General features: G+C 35.8%; 1 protein-coding gene across 3 annotated transcripts in view; it reads left to right on the top strand.

Moving 5' to 3' along the window:
- The first annotated feature begins 14,047 nt into the window (after positions 1-14,047).
- Positions 14,048-20,958, top strand: part of LOC150100908 (uncharacterized) — a 60,714-nt gene continuing 53,803 nt past the window's right edge. For all 3 annotated transcript variants that reach the window (XM_090401497.1, XM_090401496.1, XM_090401498.1), the window contains exon 1: positions 14,048-14,176. The gene's annotated coding sequence lies outside the window, so the exon portion shown is untranslated. The remainder of the gene's footprint in view (positions 14,177-20,958) is intronic.

Genomic DNA, 20,958 nt, shown 5'->3' with positions numbered 1-20,958 from the left:
TATTTTGATAGTTAAAAAATGTTTTTCTTATGTAAGATAAATCAACACAGATGATTGTGTGCAAATATTTCATGTTTAGATCATGAAATAATTGTTTAAAAATGATAGCCTCTACAGGTTGATTGTCGCCTCATACTTTTTGATTGGGATTTGTACACAAGCTGTATTAATAAATGTTTTTGTGTGAAATACGGTTTTTTTTTGCTCGACAATGCGAGTCCTTTGTTAAAATTTCCATAGCTCTCCACTAGTTTGTACCCTCCCTCAATGAATCCTTAGACTCTCGAGGTGTCACGTAATAATGATAATAATAATAATTTTTTAAATTATGCACAACATCGTTAACATAGAACCTATCTTGAGTGTGGAGGAACTGATACTCTGTGTATACAGAACTCTTTGTTAACATCAGATAAGTAGGTAGTCAACTATGTATCCAATTCAACTGGTTAAGCAAGACCATTTAGCATCATTTAGAAAGGCCACTACATTTGACATGTAACAGTCTCTCAAAGCCAGTCTTTGCATAATTCATAAAATATCACAGCGTTAATTTCTATCTTACTACTTCCGTCACCTTATTAAATGTAACAATATACAGCATTATAACAAGATCCTAGCTAATCCATGCTGCTCAGTGTAGAATTATGATGGATTCCTCTTATATCTTATGTTTAACTAACTTCACTATGTTATCTACCTCTGAGGGGTCAACGTCTCCGACTGTAATGCATCCGTTTTGATGCTGTTATTCAGGGGTACTAGCTAGCATTAAATAACCAAGTTACAACAACCACTAGTTCTCCAGCAACCTTTAAAACACGCGATGAATCGAGTTCATTCTCGTTAATAATTCTAATGCATCTTCCTCCCTCATTACCTAATTGGTAATTAAGTAATTAGGGTTAATATCAACTTGATTACCAATTACTTTGATAATAATCTAATTATGAGAGCCTGTGTAGCTCAGTAGAAGTGGCGTTTGCCCTCTACGACGCTTGACAACACGACGAAAGACTGGTTCGAATCTAGTCGCCTACTAGAGTAACATTTTCTAAGCATTTTCTCGAACCCACACTATTTTTAGAAAATAATTTGTTAGGGTTAGGGACCACGAGATTAATTAGGGATAGCCTTGGGCCAGCTATCTCTGATTGGCTACCAGTGGAGATTGAACTGTCCACTCAGTCTCCAAAAGACTTTATGCGGGAACAAAAAGGTGTTAGTTGATTTTTTTATTATTATAATATAATTACAGGTGATCCTTCATAATCATTCTTTCTCCCACCAGGTACATAATATCAAGAAGACAAAAAAAAATCACTCTGATTTCTCTTAATCCACCTTTGTGCACACAAAATGAAATCCTTTGCTCTCTCTCTCTCTCTCTCTCTCACACACACACACACACACACACACACACACACACACACTGCATTCCTAGTTTCTCTGAAAAAATATGAAAAACCACTCGTATTTGTACTGTGCCTTGTTCTAACGGTTGTTAAATTGCATGGGTAGACCAAATTGAACATCATTCCTTGAGGAACATCTAAAAATCGTATTAATTTTTCCAGATCGTTGGAGTAAGTGACCAGAAAAAGAGTGATGAAAGATGCAGCTTAGATGTTTCTCGTAGGACTGAAGGACTGAAATTGAGTGAAGAGCGAAGGAGTCCAAAAGGTCGTGAGAGACGTACGAAAATAAGTGAAAAGGAATCTGTTTCTCCAAAAATAAAAATTTTGGAATCTAAGGTACGTATCATGGGCATTCGATAATAATTTTTGTACATATATATACATATAGCATATAAAGAGGTCTGTGTAGCTCAGTGAAAGTGGCACTTGCATCCTCTGCTGCTAAGGAACCTGAAGATAGACTTTGTAAGTACAAGTATAGTCGCCGACGAGAGGAAATTTTCATAAGTCTTTCTTCAATCGGTTCCCGAGTTAGTCAATCTCTCACATGGGCCAGCAGGGTTTTCTGTTTTTTTTTCTCCCATAGAACCCACATTATTTCAGACAATAAAATGTCCTGTTAGGGTTAGGTACCAAGAGATGGCAGCACTTGTTTGCCTTCTTCATCGGTCTCTGCTTATAATTAGTGATAGCTTGGGCAAGCTATCTCTCTGATTGGCTACTTGAGGAGAATGAAATGCCCATTCAGTCTCCAAAAGCTAGATAGGAGTAAAAGGCCTCTGCTACTCCTTATAAAGGAATAAAAAGTGTTAGTTCATTATTTTGTTTATTTATTTATAGCCTATAAATTATCTGCGGTACCAAAATAATGTCACTTTAATGGTGTTCAGTATAAATCTAATTATTAGTGATTGATTTCTCCCTCTCTCTCTCTCTCTCTCTCTCTCTCTCTCTCTATATATATATATATATATATATATATATATATATATATATATATATATATATATATATATATATATATATATATATATATATATATATATATATATATATTAATATATACTTGCATTTATTCCTGTTAAAGACACCCCCAATTGTTTGCAGATTTTGCGCAATTCCTAAAATTGAACACAATATACTAATGCTTCATTGCTCTCTTCAGGAGGGTAATAAAGCATTAGTGCTTCATGAAGAAGGCACTTTTCACCGTGGAAACATTATGTCACATTCGCGTTAATAGCCTGGGTGTGCTTTTGAAATGCATACACCTGTGAGCCATTTGAAAATGTAAAGAGGGTGCAGTGGATCAAATTCTTAGCTTCCTAATATTTTTAAACCACTGAGAAGGTGGAACAGGTGATCTAAAATTTTGAGATCACCTAGCATCTGTGATTGGTTATTGTGTCGACCAATCCAATGAACGTTGTCACTTGTCATGAGTTGAGCGCCTGTTGTATCTGATTATAGCCTCGTTTATATCTGCCACTGTTGAAAGATGCAGGGAGATTATAAAAGATGAATTGGATTATGTATCAGGTTTAGAGAAAAGTTTTCAGCCCATTTTTCAACAAGCTCTCCATCTTCATTGGACTCTAGACTATGTGTAACCCTAGTTAATACTATGGCTGTTAAAGTCACCTAATACAACATTAGTCATATATGCATTATTATTGAGGAGGATGTAGAGGAAGGAGAAAGCTTCTTCCGGCGGTTTATAAACTGATGTGACTGAGATATTTTTAAATGTGATTGTTATAATCTCAATGTCTTTGTTGTTTGTTAAGTCAATGGACGATGGAATTAAGTTTTCTTTTGTAACAGTTGAAACTTAAAACTTAATTTTCAACAGTTGAAAAGTCGTGATAAAATTTCTTCACATCCTAGACCAGATTTGAACCCAGATCTTTCCAACCAAAGGAAACGAATGAGCTACGGAAGTGTCTTATATATATATATATATATATATATAAGGGTTACCAAGTAATTTTATAAACTTGGTTATTTTACTCCTAATCCCAAGTAAGCAATCAGTTAAGTTTACACCTGAATGTAGTTCAAGTCTAAAGGTGGTGCATCACCAGGACAACTCATTGAAAAGGTCGGTAAAGCTCTAATCACTATTCTTAGTATTTTCCATAATGTAAAGCACATCTCACTAAGAGATGTATACTGCAATACATTATGGGTGGGGTAACTACCCAGACCGGTTTCAACCTTTTATTTAGGTCTCCTCAGTGAGTAGCTAGACCCTAAATACCAAGGTTTTAGTAATACAGCGCCTTATCAACTTTACCTATACAAGTTGCTACGAGGTGTTTTTATTTTGAATAAGAATCTCTGGAGGAGATATAGATGTAAATAAGTTTTTTTACCTTGGTAATATATATTAGGGTTACCAAGTAATTTTATAAACTTGGTTATTTTACTCCGAATCTTTTACTCCTAATCCCAAGTAAGCAAACAGTTAAGTTTGCGCCTGAACGTAGTTCAAATCTAAAGGTGGTGCAACACCAGGGCAACTCATTGTAAAGGTGGGTAAAGATCTGATCACTATTCTTAGTATTTTCCATAATTTAAAGCACATCTCACTAAGAGATGTATACTGCAATACATTATGGGTGGGGTCACTACTCAGACCTAATCTCACTACCTAATCCCAAGTAAGCAAACAGTTAAGTTTGCTTACTAGCGATTAGGAGTAAAATAACCAAGTTTATAAAATTGCTTGGTAACCCTAATATACATTATCCAATGTAAAAAAAAAACTTATTTACATCTATATCTCCTCCAGAGATTCTTATTCAAAATAAAAACACCTTGCAGCAACTTGTATAAGTAAAGTTGATAAGGCTCTGTATTACTAAAACCTTGGTATTTAGGGTCTAGCTACTCACTGAGGAGACCTCAAAAAAAGGTTGAAACCGGTCTGGGTAGTGACCCCGCCCATAATGTATTACAGTATACATCTTTTAATGAGATGTGCTTTACATTATGGAAAATACTAAGAATAGTGATCAGAGCTTATCACCTTTACAATGAGTTGCCCTGGTGTTGCAGGGCAACTTGATCCAAAAAGCAACTCAAACCCCCTATACAAACCAAGAAAAGGACAGTTCACAAAGATGAGGAGAAAGCCGAAGCACTAGTAGATAACCTAGAATCTCAGTGCAATCCATCTTATACAAATCTAAATATCAACCTTATGTACAAGATTCATCGTCATGTTAGGACAACCTTAAGACAGAACACTGTTAACTCCCAACATATCACTTCTTCGAATCCGGCAAAAATGATAAATATCATCTCCCATTTAAACAGTAAAAAATCTCCAGGACCGGATGTTATAACTAACAGAATAGTAAAACTACTTGCACGAAAGGCCATAGTCCATCTCGTCAACATTACAAATGCCATCTTTAGATTCCAGCATTTCCTTAATACATGGAAAACAGCCACCATCATGCCATTGAAGAAGCTAGGAAAAATCGTCACCTTCCTTAAAGCTACAGACCCATAAGCCTATTGTCCAGCCTTGGAAAGGTGATGACAGAGAAAGCGATCCTCTGAAGATTCCAAGCAGAAACAGATAAGTTAGGAATTTTGCCTAATGAACAGTTTGCCTTCCGTAAGGTTCATAGTACAGCTCAACAAGTGCACCGGCTGGTAGAAATCATTACTAAAGGTTTCAACTGGAAACTCAATACAGCTGCCATCTTCATCGACGCAGAGAAGGCGTTTAACAAAGTATGGCATCAAGGCCTTCTCTACAAACTGATAAAATTTAATTTTCCAGTCAAGTTAATAAAAATAATACATTCTTACCTGAAAGACAGATATATGCAGGTCAGGGTCGGCGAAACGGTTTCGACTAGACGCAGGATCTGGGCAGGCATACTTCAGGGATATCTTCTGGCACCTCTCCTGTTCTCAATCTATGTAGCGGACATCCCTCTGAATCAAAGAACAACATTCACTGCATTATATGCAGATGATACTACACTGATTGCAAGATCACTGAGCCCAAAACCGGCTACTAAAAGACTCAACCAGCATAAACATTTTATAAAAGTGGATGAGGATCCAAGTTAATATTGTTTACTAGAAAGAAAATCCATACCATGGAGGATATTTTTTTATTGGGAGTAAAGATTCCATGGCAGACTGAAGTTAAATATCTTGGAGTGATTCTTGATAGTAAACTCCTATTCAGCAAACATATTGGTTACATTACCTCAAAGACATCCAAAGTCTTAGCACAGCTCTACCCTATGATCAACAAACAAAGTAAACTGGACACGCAAACAAAATTAACAATTTATAAGATGGTAATTCGACCGGTCATCACTTATGCATCCCCACCGTGGAGCCATACCGCGAATTCAAACATTCTAAAACTTCAGAGATTAGAGAATAAGTGCCTGAGGATGATTCTGGATGTCCCTTGGTTTATAAGAAACACCCAGATCCATAGAGAAGTTAATATCCCTTATATCTCTTCCCTTCTCCTAAATCTAGCTGAGAAGTTCTTTATCAAGACAAGTAACCATCCAAACCCGTTAATCAAGGAAGCCTCGGAATATAATGAAGCAGAAAGTTACAAATATAAAAGAAGACCAAAGTCTATCTTGAGTTCAACTGAACACAGCTAACTTCACTGCCCTCAATGGGCGAGCATATAGCTCACAAACACTCCATTCAAAGTTCTTTCATTACAAGACAAAGGGGAATATGAAAAGCAATTTTGCTTCACCCATCTAGCCAGAAATGTTAATGTTAATGTAACCTAGGTATCTCTCCCAGGTCTAGCTCCCATTGAATAGACCTCAATAAAGGTCAAAACCGGTCTGGGTAGTGGCCCTTCCCATTATGCATTGCATTATATACGTCTGAAAGGGGGTGCCCATTATGGGATTTGCATTATGGGAAACATACTAAGGCAAGTGATATGAAGTCATTAACCTCTATATACAAGTAGTTCAGACGTGAATATATTTCACGCGCAAAACTTTGTTTTGCTTACTTGGGAAAAGAATTAAAACCAAGTTTATAAAATTTCTGGTTTATAAAATGGAAATTTTATAAACCAGTTTATAAAATGTCTTTAACTGACATTTTTTAACGTCAGTTAAAAAATACGTATTTCAATATTTTTAACGTATTGAAAGATACCAATCTTCAATACGTTAAAGATTGGTATCTTTAACGTATATTACACCCAAGGTAAAAAAAAAAAAAATTTCTACATATTATATATTATACACCCACACACATTAGATTTTTAATTTTCCTCTTTATTTAAATATCTAGCCCGAAGAAAAAAAGCGTGTCAAACTTACTGCGAAGCGAAAGCTTGGGAAGGTAAGTCAGCTATTGATTTCCAATCATTGTCATTTTAAATCATACTCGATATACTGATATCGTATCCTCAATTATCTTTAATTATCTCTCAGTTTATATACATATATATATATTCTGCTTGAAAATAAGTCAACGGACAGTCCCATGGACAGGCAAGGTGCATCGTGCCGTGCGTGTTTATAGCCGGTATAATTGGAGGAATAGGATGCTCTTAAGTCAGTGCAACTGTGTCCGGATAAAATGGCGGCCAGAAGAGAACTGACGGAATTTGAAACAGGCGTTGTGAATAGGATGCCATGTTACAGGTCTATCTGTTCGGCAAAGTGCTGACAAATTGGACCGTCCCAAGTCAACAATCAGTGATACCATACTGAGAAGGAAGCGCACGGAATCAACTAGAAGTGCTACAAAGTGACCGTAGGGTGCTACGAAGGATACTATATGTAAAATCCGCCATTCGTCGGCCGACACGTTGAATGTGGAGTTCCGGCATCGACTGGAATACAAATCTGTACAAAATCATTCAGAACTGAGACTCACAACATGAGTTTGCATGGTAGGACTCCACATTATACAAACTAGCATGCAGCGTCGGCTTTAGTATTGCAAAGAGCGTACAGTAGGACATGGAAGTTTGGAAAGCTATGTCATGGAGTGACGAATCAACCTACATTCTCCACCGAGCAGATAGTTAGGTGTGGGTATGGCGATTAACTTCTCTTACTAGAGTGCATTATTCCAACTATGAAATTCGGAGGTGGCGGTGTGATGGTATGGTCCTGTTTTTCAATGGTTGGGCCTCGGGCCTCTGTTTGTGGTGCCACGAACATAGGCCCACCAACACAAACTCCAAGAGGTACGAAGATTCTAGATAATGCAATGCTTCTTTCTTTGTGCCGTTTATACGGAACTAACCATTGTCTCTTTCAGCATGATAATGCGCCTTGTCATACGCCTTCTGCTGTAACTACGTGGTTTGTGGACACGAACTTCACCATACTTAACTGGCCTCCACAGAGCCGTGATCTCAACCCTATTGAACTTCTGTGGAATGAAGTGGAGCGCTGGGTGAGTTCAAGGGACGTCTGACCCACAACAGTGAAGGAGCTCATTACATACCTACAAGAAGAATAGTCCAAAATTCCAATCGATCGCTATCTTACGCTTATGGAAAGTATGTCCCATAGGGTTGCTGTAGTCATCGTAGCGAAAGGAAGTATTACATCTTATTAAGGTGGGCGCCATGACTGTTTGTTCCTCACACTATGGTGTCCGTCTTCTTTCCAAGCAGTGTATATTCTTAATAAATTCTTTACCAAAGTGTACGCAAAGAGTGCTCGAAGTACTTCTCGACTAGGCTATTTATATATGGAATATACACTGGTGTCCAAAAGCTAAGGACAAATTCCATTTTTTTACCTATATATGAAACATTTTTCATGACTACAACCACATATGGACATAAATTAATTGCCAGCATACTAATAAATTATATTACACAAAAAATAGATTATAAATTTCGTACAAATTAAATTGCAACACGTATTTTTTTGCAAAAGTTCCAAATTTCCGAATGTACAATGCTTACAGAAAACTATGAGGAAAGACATTTCAGTGTGGAATATGTCCACCCCCGGACTGCGATGCGGCTCTCATGCGTCGTATCATGCTTAGCACTAAGTGATTCAGGAGTTCTTGAGGCAGATTGATTCACTCTTCCTTCGGAAAGACATTTGTTTTCTGGGGGGGGGGAATTACGAGCATCACTGCATCTGGTTATTGCGTCCTAAACATGTTCTATGGGGTTGAAATCTGGGGAGCGTGCTGGCCACTTCGATTCGATTAATATCCTTGGTCTCCAGAAGAATCTCCACTGCTCCTGAACGATGTGGTGTGGCAGTGTCACAATGAATTCTTCATCTACAGCATCACGGTACAATCGAACCTAAAGTTGAAGAACTTCGTTGAAATACTGTTCACCAGGCATAGTCCTTTTCCAGCACTTGTAGCTCGGTGCATCCATTAAGCATAATGCCTCCCCACACCATGACCCCCCAGCACCATCTTATCTATCCCTTTGAAGAACATTTTCGCAATAGTAAGCAGTACCATTTTCACACCAGACAAAGTGTCGTCTAGAATCGGAAGAAAGACTAAAACGACTGTCATCTGTAAAGAGTACATTAGCCAATTGGTTCCAATTTTTATGGATACAACACCATGGAAAAAGTTCTCTACGATGAGCTGTGGATGAAGTATGCAGACTACAGGCCTTCGGGCATATAGGCTTAATTTTCACAGATGTCTTGCTAGAGTTTCTCAAGATATCCGCGCACCTGTGCTTGAATGGAGCTAGCCGACTGGCCGTGTTGCGTTCATTAGGTTTTGCTGTTATCCCCAAAAATCTGTCTTCATGCTCCATTGTAAAGTGAGGACAACCTCTTAGCAAACGTTTGGAACATATTGTATTGGTTTGAAACGCTGCCCAGAGCCTGGATACAACGCTATGTGAGATTTCAAACTCTCTGGCAATATTAGTAATTCTGCGGCCTTCTTCAAGCTTTCCAATAATTCTTCCACGCGTGAAGTCATCCAAATGATGTCTTTGAGACGTTAAAGACATCCAATTTTGCAATTTTATTCCTTCCCGAAAATAGTTCCTTCGAATACAAACACAGTTCGCTTTACGCAGCCTTTTGCATTTTATCCTGTTGAGTGCTACCACGTGCTCCCTTTGCGCGCCATTCGAAAATCTGAATGTGTACCCGCTTTCTACTCGAAATTGTCAGTTATACAAACTGCCACAAGCTGATTAGTCGGCATTTCCGGTTGTAATCTTCAGAAAGAGTTCAGCCTTAAGTTTTGGACACTAGTGTAGAAGCTGTTGATTTTACGTCTGTTACCTCAGTATCTCATGATGCACAGCGCACTCCCTTTCGGATGTGGATATGGGAAGGATCACTACCCAGCTCGTTTCGATCTTCCTTGAGTTCTTATCACTGGGAACTAGACATAAAAAGAGCTGAGATTGACAATTGACAATTGACATTTATGTCTTTAGGGGTGAAGCAAGATGCTTTTCATATTCCCCGCTATCTGTTGTGGTTGCAGTGAAGGTAAAATTTATGAGCAGATTGCTCGCCCTGGATGGGCATGGAGATTATGCATCACTAAAGGAGGCCAATATAGCTTTTGGTCTTCTATATTTGAATATGTCCGTTGGATCGTATGCTGTAGCTTGTTGAACCAAATCGTTGGGATGTGTGGACGTCTTTAGGAAAAACTTGGTGGCTAAGGATCGTAGAAAAGAGAAAATATACGGAATATTTGTGTCTCTGTGGAGTTGAATGTTTCTAACATACCACGGGGCGTTCAAAATCATTCTCAGGCACTTGTTCTGCACTCGCTGTATTTTGATGATGTTAGCATTAGAGGTGTGGCTCCAGGCCGGAGAGGCATAGGTGATTATAGGACGAATCGTCATCTGGTATAGTTATAATTTGATTCTGTTGCTGAGCTTGCTATTTCTATTAATTAGCGGATAGATCTGTGCTATGGCTTTAGATGCCTTTGTGCATGCAGACTTGGTGTGTTGATTGAAAGATAGCTTTTTGTCGAGAATTACACCCAGGTAATTTGTTTCTGACTGCCAGGGAATTTTAGTATTGAATAGTAACAAATCTCCTATAGGAGACATTGGCCTTTTTGAGAAAAGAACGGCTGAGCTTTTCTGGGGGTTGACTTCCAATCTCCACTTAGAGAACCAACCCTCCAGCTTTAGAATGTTTTCTTGAAGCTTTCTGGTAATGAAAAGGGGTCTGAGAGATCTGGTTAGTATTGCCGTATCGTCCGCATATAGGGCCAAAATGGAAGTCATCGGATTGTGCGGGATGTCTGACATGTATATAGAGAACAGTAATGGAGCCAGTAGAGATCCCTGCGGCACTCCAGCAAAGATGTGGCGCTGGGAGGATGTAGAACCGTTGATTTTTACTTGCATTGATCTATTTTGAAGATATGAGTGGATTAAATGAACCATTCCAGGTGAGATGCCGGCTGAGATAAGCTTGTGCAGGAGTCCAAAATGCCAGATTTTGTCAAATGCTTTGGATAAGTCTAGGAAAACAGCGCCTGTGCACTGGCGCCAGTTGTAGCTGGTTGTGATGTATTCAACAATTCTGTGGATTTGCTGGGTAGTACTATGGTGTTGCCTAAAACCAAACTGTTCTTTTGGAAGGATGTTTAGGTCATTTATTGAGGTCTGAAGTCGTGAGAGGATGACCTTCTCTGCAACCTTACCCAGATTTGAGATGAGACTGATTGGACGATAATTTTGGGGTAGGTGTGAGTCTTTGCCTGGCTTATGTATGGGAATTACGTCAGCCAGTTTCCAGGTGGAAGGAAAATAGTGAAATCTTAAAATTGCATTTATTATACTGGTCAGGTACACTACTGCCCTCCGGGGCAGAAGTTTAATCACACGATTAGTAATGCCGTCTGGTCCGGGAGCTTTTTTGTTCTTTAAATTTTTAATAATGTCATATATCTCAGCAGGTGATGTTGATGCAATATGGTCAGTGCTGGTGATAGGAAGTTTGAGTGAGTGTCTGACCTTGCTGTGAATCCTATATATGTGGTCAAAGTCAAGGTTTCCATACGAAGGCCTGCATTGCTCTTCCAAACTGTTCGCTATAACCTCTGCTTTGTCCACATCTGTGTGAGCAAGGCCCTGATCAGTTAATATTGGGGGAAGGGATCTGCCTTTGTTTTTGGTATTTTTCAGTAGTCCCCAGATGGAGTGATCACTAGGTGAAATGGAGGATAACTTTTCATCCCATACATAGTCTCTATGAGCTTTCAGTGCATCTCTTACCCCCATTTAGTCTGTTTAGAAAGAGCTGAGATTGAATCAATGCAGAAATTCTATATTTTCCATATTCAAGTAGTAAAATAGCGTATCGCCATAATATTAAAATAATCTGGATCAGAGATGGCTGCACAAAGTTTTTTTCACTTGGCTACAAACTAAATTATGCTTGACAATAAATTATATTCTTTTTGAATCTTTTATCTAAGTATAAGAATAACATGGTGATACACCATTTTCTTACTAGTATATGGAAAAAATAGAACTTCTCTATTGATTCAACCTCAGTATTATCTTCCTAGGAATAGTTCCCACTGATCAGGCCATAGTAAATGTAGAAACCGGTCTGGGTAGTGATCCTTCGACATTTCATAGCAAAGTATATATATATATATATATATATATATATATATATATATATATATATATATATATATATACACACACACACAGGGAATGAGTTGCAGAGGTAATTGATGTGAAGTCAAAAGACTCCATATATGAGTAGCAAAGTCATGAAGATATCTGACGCAAACTTTGTCTGCGTACACTTAGGTAAAAAATTAAACAAGGATATAATTTTTTTGAGAGGTATAATTTAGGTATAAGCATCGATGGGTAGAATGTTATGTCAAATGACCACAAATACGACTGCCATTTGTAAAGGAGACGAATTAGACAAATGCAAAAACCCACAAGACTGTGAGTTTTTGCATTTGTTGTGAACTTCAGTCTAGGTTGAGTGAGGCTGAATTTTTTATCCGAAATTACCTAGGACATGCCGAATTCCATGCTTGAACTATCTTAGTACTTTTTTTTTGTTTGCTTTTGATAAATTTACAGAGTTTGATAGTGGACAATTTTGAGTTAAAAAAGGGTATCGATAATGCCGGCCTCACTTGAACAAAAATTATTGTATTAACTCGATTAGGACGAATGTTCGAAGAAACCTGAAATGGAAAAAGAAGAGCAGAAATTACCATAGTTATACAACTTGACAGATTTTAAACCTAAAATTGTAGTCTGAAATATTATATATCGTTTATATCACGAAACCATAAAAGATTTACCAAACTAAAAAAAAAAAAAAAATCTCCTTCTTCGGTCCTTTTCATGCCTTTAAAGCGCATGACTTGCCAAAGTATCCTTGACTTCCAGAAGCTTAATTTAATAGTACAAGGCGGTTAGTTCTTATGCCCACTGGATTATATATTTCTGTAAATTCAGCTGCTTGTTTAGAGATGAAAAATCCATGTTTTCTGGAAGAAAATTGCTGCACCTCCAAACAAGATCGACTATTTCACCTTCAGTTTAAAAGTCCTTATAAAGGTTCTTTTTGTCCCAATCGCAATTAGAACTCATGTTTAATTTTATAAACAGCTGAAGGGGGGGGGGGATCATTGTTACCGTTGATTGAACCGTTGTGACTGAGGTACAACGGTTCAATCAAAATGCTCGCATTCATAAATTTATGTGATCCAAAATGGCTGACCAGCTACCTCCATGTCGGGAACTCGTCATGGGAAATTTAGTGTATTTCACAGAAGAAGCGATCAGTGTCCACAATCGATTCATAACTTTACCATTGCACACAAATAGGCCTAAATCAGGAATTGTGACGCACACTGATACGTATAGGCCTTACAGCTTAACAAGGCACTTTCGTCACACAGTTGCCAGATTTGTCCGTCGGCTGGAAAGACCCAGGGTCGAATTTTGTCTAGAACGCGGGGAACATTTAAGTTTTACAATTGAAGCTGAGTTAGCCGGTTTCATGCTGAGGTGTCAATTTTTTTTTTTTTTTTCATTCCTGGAAACTGAGTTTTTCAGCCCACAGAACAGGCCAACCGGAAAATGCACAAAAATTATCAGACATAATACATTGGCTTCATAAGCCTTACTTACTTCGGCAGATCAAGCCAAAAAAAAAATATATATATATCAGTTAATTAACAAGTCTGGGGAAAAAGATGTCTTGCTCTGCACTTATCTGCAAAATAACACATACTGGTTTCTTACAGTTTTATAGTTAAACAATTTCTTCTTTTTCAGAATGTTCACTCTATAATCATTATTAATACTACTACTACTACTTGACACCTACAAGGTCTCGTCATGAGAGGAGACTCTACGCCACACCACAAAACCTACCGTCAGTACTATTTAGTCCATCATCTACGGAACACGTCACTATCTATTTCCCCTGATAGTATTTTTGTCTGTTAATTGCGTGTTTTATGGCCGATTTGCCTGTATTCGAGATAAAAAATCTTAGTTTCCAGGAATAAGAAACTCTGCTTCCTCCATATGAGATAGGCGGAAGTAAATGACATAACCAGGAATAAAAATCGTTAGAGCACACATTAAACAGATTAGAGAAGAGAAAACTACAGGAAATACTATTTCCGGTAGTTTGCTCATTTTATCTTCCTGTTTATTCGTTGAAAATAAATATTGTTCTCTATTTTAGGCTAAACAAAAGGAAGAAAGAAGCACTCGTGCACCTCCTGTGAAGACAAAAGCTGTAGAAGTAAGTCTTTATTTATTATTATTATTCAACAACTTGCCACACAATCTAAAACATCTAGGCAATTAAAGAACATTAAGACATGAAATGTGGAAACTGTATCTACACACTTAACACAGCAAAAGATGACAACCATTTCATAAAACAACAACAACAACATAGAAACCGCAATATCAAAAGCTAACAACAACAAAAAAAAACAAAACCTAAATAAGTTATATTAATCCCAATCTCTTTCAAAAAAAAGCTAACACTCTAGCTTCTTATTCAGTGGGATTACACTGCCTCATCATCTCTTTACTTTGCACTATTATTATTATTCGTCTAAGATTCGTTATTCCATTTAAGATTTATTATTCGATTAAGAATCATTCGCCCTGCACCACTCACGCTATACTGTCACACATACCACTGTGTTAACAACAAAAACGGCTGTCATTCCAAAATCACGCCCGTAACACATGCGAAATACCATGGACTTTACATAGACTCTCTCACTCTCTAAATCCCACTCTGTTCATAAAAGCTACACTTGCTTCGAAGTCGGTGGGATTAGCCTGTCTCAGCACGACCTAATCGACTAATCCTCACAATCACAATTATCATAGTTGTTATTAATATTGCTATTATTCATTTAGCACTGAGTACTGAATAGACTGCAAAGTCATACAGTTAACAGACTGTGTTAACTGTATAACTGTAAATAGCCTGAATGATAATACTAATCTCTCTGTCAAAACATATATTTATAAAATTAAAATAAAAAAAATGAATACATTCAGAATTGGACATTTAATCCCTACAATGGCGAAAAAATTTAACAAATATATTAGTTGTATATAAAACATAAAATGCATGCAAGATTATGATAAAGAGGGTGGTTTTTATATAGTATTACGAATATACTGTAACAAGTATTTGTTTGCACATATGTGCAATGTATCTATTATAATAGCACGTATGATTTATGAAGATTGAGTAACTAGTTAAAAAAAAAACTATTATTGTTATTAATAACAATGGTTACATGTAGTAATTCTACTTATTATAACAAACGTTTGTATTACAGTGTTAATTTTGTTTATCCACTTTTGTGTACATGCAATTTCTTTGAAAGAGAATAAATATTAATTATTATTATTATTATTATAAAAAAGATTGAAGAAATGGACAGACATTTCCAAAATACCGACTTCACCATCATACACAAACAAACATAAGAAATGCCAAGAAACACGGGCATACATCGATAACACTGCTCAATTACACCTTGACAAACATAGACGTACTAATCCTGACCAAAGTTGCAATAAATGACACAGAAGCTTATGCATACAACATCAATAACTACCATTCCTACACCTTATGTAGACCAAACAAAAGAGGAGGCAGAATCTTTGCATTTATCAAAGAAAATACAACGTGACGGGAAAACAAAGTCGTTTCAAACATGCGGAAACACTAATTTTGGAAATCACAAATAACGACAAATATAGTGTCAAATACACAATAAATAATATACAGACCCCCAGATAAAAATTCACTCAGCTTTCTTCACAAATTAGAATCATGGCTAAGAGGAATTGAGCACCATATAACACATTTGCTCATCCTAACAGGAGACATTAATATACTCTTGACCACACTTCTTCAACCACGAACATACCTTGATATATTCGTACTAAGTCAGTACAACATAAACCCTACCATAAACTCCCTAACAAGAGAAGATATACTCAACAATTCACTAACATGATCATGCATTGACCATATCAACATACGGGCTCCAATCAATACATATATCTCATCAGTAATTAACACCAAAATCGCCAATCACTGCTTTCTCAGCTTCGTTTCATTACGCCACTTCTTCCTCCCCACAACACTACAAAACTCCATCATATTAAAGGGCATTGTCGACAACCTTATAAAAAATACAGACTTACACTTTTTTTTATATAATGTTTGTCAAGTAGCTTTATTTTGTTATCCTACATGTTTCACCAATTTTTTACTATCAGCATCTTCAGGGAATACAAACTAGTAAGCTATATGAAGGTAACAGACTAGGTTATAACTGATGGTTCTAATTCATACAAAAAATTAGTATTGAACAAGGCAATACAGTAAGTGTATCTCGGAAATGTGATTTATTCGTTATGGCTCATGATGTAATTGTCATGAAAGTTCATGACATTACATCATGATAAAAGTAAGATAAAAACACACCAATAGTATATTCAACAGCATGCAAAAACATATCGTTGAGTTATTTGCGCAGAAGGTTCATTTTTGAAGGAACGGTCAGGGTAGGGCATAGTAAATGTAAACAGTACTATAAGAAAAAACCATAGAGTCGAGTGACTTTGGACTTAAGGTAATCGTTCATCGACTGCAGCTGCTGTTTTGTGTTTGGTAATGTAAAAACAATAGGTGAGCCACAAAATTCTTTGAAAAGTTATTTGTGAAAAGTTCTAATTGTTTAGAATTTTGTAACAGAAAGTTAACATAAAATATAAGATCAGAGCTAATAATCAGTGAAATAATAATAATAAATAACTATTTATTTGTGGTTCCATATGAAGTAATCTAAGAAGTAGAATGAAGGAAAACGAATATGAAAAATCGACAGTGGTTGAAAAATACGAATTTTCGGTTATCATTGCTATGATTGATTGTCAATTTCTTTTGAATAAGACTTCAAATTTATTTCCTAAAGAAATTTGTATTTCAGATGGAATTATTGTAAGATATGCATTGACAAAATCACCTTGTAGTTGGAAAGAATTACCTGAAAGAGTTAAAAAACAGAATTCTTGGTTAATAAAATATAACCATCAGCTGAAATGGGAAATTGGTTCACTATCTCTGGACAAACTAAGAAATTGGATGATAGAATCAACATGCAAATATCAAATATTACTCGCCAAAGGAAGAGGAAAAATCAAAAGTATTAACGAGGTTAATAGGGAGGCCTGTTCTTGATTTAAATCAAATTGGATGCCCAAAACGTGAAAACATAACGTGTACTTTTAAATGCTTTTGGAAACCTAACGAAAGATTCTGTGCTTTTAATAATTCTGAGAAGTGTATTTATTGGTTTCAAAAAAATAAATATGCAACCTTTAATTTTACTACAGTAATAAATTCCCAACGATCACCAAATGAAAATTAAATTTCAGATGAGAGTCACAGTGTCAAAAGCCACATGATGGCAATTCCACAAGCTTGGAAGAACCTTTGAACAACAGTGCAAATTTAAAAATAAGAAGTTAAGGAACAAAAAAAATAGATTGTATTTTTCACTTTATTTATTTTCTGTATGTTAGATTCAGTAAATACAATTTGTAAATAATATTTCATTCAAATAAAAATGTGTACATTTAAATGAACAAATTGGGTGTCGTTGATAGGTTATACAAATTTAAGTAAGACCATAATATTTTTATTCTCCTTGTAAAATTTCATGCCACAAATTAACCAGAAACTTTTTTTAAAAAAATATCTACTCAATGAAACTGTGTCAACTCTAGGAAGCAAAAGGAGATGAGTATTAAATTAACAGGCAGAATTTTATTGGAGAATATTTCACCTGAAAAGTGACAATTTATTTATTATATATTATCTCCAATAGACTAGAAAAAACAATTGTACTTAAAGTACGACTGTTAGAATTTGGTTATTTACAAAGGGATATTAGATATTTTAACCCATCAAGTTACTAAACTCTTAAAAAGTTTGTTGTATAAATAAAAAGGTATCATAGCATACAGATAACAAGTGAATCAACATGCATATATCAAAAAATACTCGCCATTGGAAGAGAAAAATCAAAAAATATTTACGAACTTAATAGCCAGACCTGGACTAACAGATATGAGTTTTACATATTTCAACAAATTGTTTTGAAATGTCACATGTAGAAAAGTCACATGAATTACACGTAAGCACCAGTGGTAAATCATACACTATGAACATCAGCACAAATGTGAAATCAGAAGAATAGGAAAATAATAATAATACTGTCTTTTTCACTTTATTTAATTTCTGTTTGTTAGATTCAGTAAATTCAATTTGTTAATAATATTACAGTCAAATAAAAGGTAACATGGAAATTAACAAAGTATATATATTACAGAGCTAATATTCATTTGAAATAAATTCTAGTTTCCTAGCTACACAAAATGTAATCAAACAAAGAAGCCATCTACCTGAAAACAATAACTGTATAAAATCCTTAATCAGGAATGAATAATTTTAGGATATGTGTCATAAGAATTTTACTCTAGAAAAACAGTCGTACTTCCCGAACTGATAATACCGTGCAAAACATCAAAGGGAAAATATCAGTCATCAAAAAGATGATGTTTGGAATGTATTATCAAAACCTCAAGTAAGACCAGGAGAATTCCAATCCCTCCCAGTCAGAAAAGTTCACAAGTAGACACAACAATTACCGATCGCTGGAGGATATATTAGTCAGCAAAAGACAGGTGCTGTGAATATATGTTATCCCCAGTAACCTATAATGAAAAAGTCAACTGCATTTTCAGACTTGTGTTTGTGTTCTGTGCTGTGAATATATGTTAAAAATCAACAATTTGGAATATTCAGAAAACCTATATAGTACCAAGATGTTCCCATTCTGGAAAGAAATGTAAGTTAATTTTTTTTAACTTAAACATAAAAATTGATAATTGTAATTTCAATAATCACTGCTCGTATGTTTTGGTAAGCGTAATTCTAATACTGAATAGTTTTTTTTTCATAAGCATAATCATAGGGTACATATTAAAGTATCAACATGGATACATTAGCGACTTTTCATGTCTAATGTGTGTGTGTGTATGAGGGACACAAGTATATAATTAAATTATTCAGAAGAACCTCTAATCACAGCGGCCATCACGACTCTACGAATTCCTACCCTTTAACAGGAAAGAAATATCCCAAAATGTATTGGAAAATTAGTACAGTCATCTATAGAAGAAAAAAAAAGTGTGTGTTTGAGTGACACCAGTATATAATTAAATTATTATATACTGGTGTCAGAAAAACCTAATCACAGCCATCATCACAACTGTACTCTAATAATTCTCACCCTTTAACAGGAAAGAAATACCTCAAACTGTATTGGAAAATTAGTACATCCATCTATAGACAACCAAACACAAAACATGATGACAATGACGGATGTCTGTCACTCTGGGAAAATTCCAAGATATCTTATCTCAAAAACATTGCCCACAATTCCATAGCCAAACCTAAACACCATGTGATATCACAGAGAGACATATGTTCCCCAGAAATTTCCAAACACATAACGTCATGATTCTTATCTCTAAATATCACCCATAAGGCAATAAGCGAACGAAACACACCATGTGATGTCCCTGACATACGAGGGCCCAGCGAAATTCCAAACATTCCAAAATCTATAATAACAAATATCCACGTCATGATTCCTTATCTTATCTTGATCTTGATCTTGTCAGAAGTGTCCCACCAATCACGACACCATTCCTTATCCACTAATATATCTTCCTTTCCATGCAAAACAATAACGTCACTTATTTACGTCACTTATAAGACAACTAACAAATGACGTCACTTATTTACAACTATCAAATGATGTCATTTATCTTTATCTGATAACAACACACACCTACGTCACGATTCCTTATCTTATCTTGATCTTGATCTTGTAAGAAGTTCACCACCAATCACAACGTGTATCCTTATCTCTACCATCACCCATAATTCCATATGTGAACCAAAACACAAGAACTGACGTCACTGACACATGCCCCCAGGTAAATTCCAAACATTACAAGCTTATGACGTCACACACAAAACGTCATCAAATAAACAACGAATCACGTCATGATTCCTTATCTTATCTTGATCTTGATCTTGATATCCAGGAATAGGCAAAATAAGATGCATAGACCTTTTCACACACTTTGAACCAGTGGCGGCTCGTACATAAGCACTGCGACACTGCAGCACCCCCAAGGAAAAAATGAAAAAATTAAATTTTGTTTGTGTTCATAAATAATAACAATGCTTACAACATTGTATAAATGCAATACATGTTAAAGGCTTATATTTCGACAGTGATTGAATAGTTAATAATTGGAATTCTTTGATTAACGCTTTAGATTACGAAACAAATGCACTGCGATCTAACGCCGATATTCGTTTGCGCTTGTCATTGCAAGATAATTCATTAGATACACTGCCGCTTGGGCAGCATATCATATGCTTCCGCGCGCTATTTCTGTGAGATATGAAACGTTTATTATTGATGTGTGTTCGTGGTGAACTATATTTTGTAAATCTTATTTTATTTTGTTAAAATAACATATAATTATTTATTTGTTATAGATACAAGGATGAATTATGACGAGTGTCACTGTTGAATATATGAAAAGAATTATATTTTTTTAATTATCGTTACACGAAACAAATACACTGCGATCTAACGCCGATATTCGTTTCCGCTTGTCACTGCTATTGATACGAAACTTATTATTGGTGTTTGTTCGTGGTGAGGATGAAAGATTTTTAATAAAGCAATTTTTTAATATATAAATTTATTTATTAATAAATTTGTTACTGATTAGGAAAAAACAGTTTTTTTTTTCTTTTTTTTTTTGTATATGCAGCACCCCCACTTAAAATTTTCACCGGCCGCCACCGCTTTAAACAAATAAATACAATACTTCTGAGAATTGTAAACATAATATTCAACACTGAGATTATTCCACAACTAAAAACTGCGA

The sequence above is a fragment of the Typopeltis vanoorti genome, chromosome 12 (genome assembly GCF_054136105.1).
Source record: "Typopeltis vanoorti isolate ZY-2024b chromosome 12, IOZ_Tvanoo_1.0, whole genome shotgun sequence".
Classification (NCBI taxonomy): Eukaryota; Metazoa; Arthropoda; class Arachnida; order Uropygi; family Thelyphonidae; genus Typopeltis; species Typopeltis vanoorti.
Note: the sequence above shows the minus strand (reverse complement) of the source record. Positions and strands in the feature narration are given on the sequence as shown.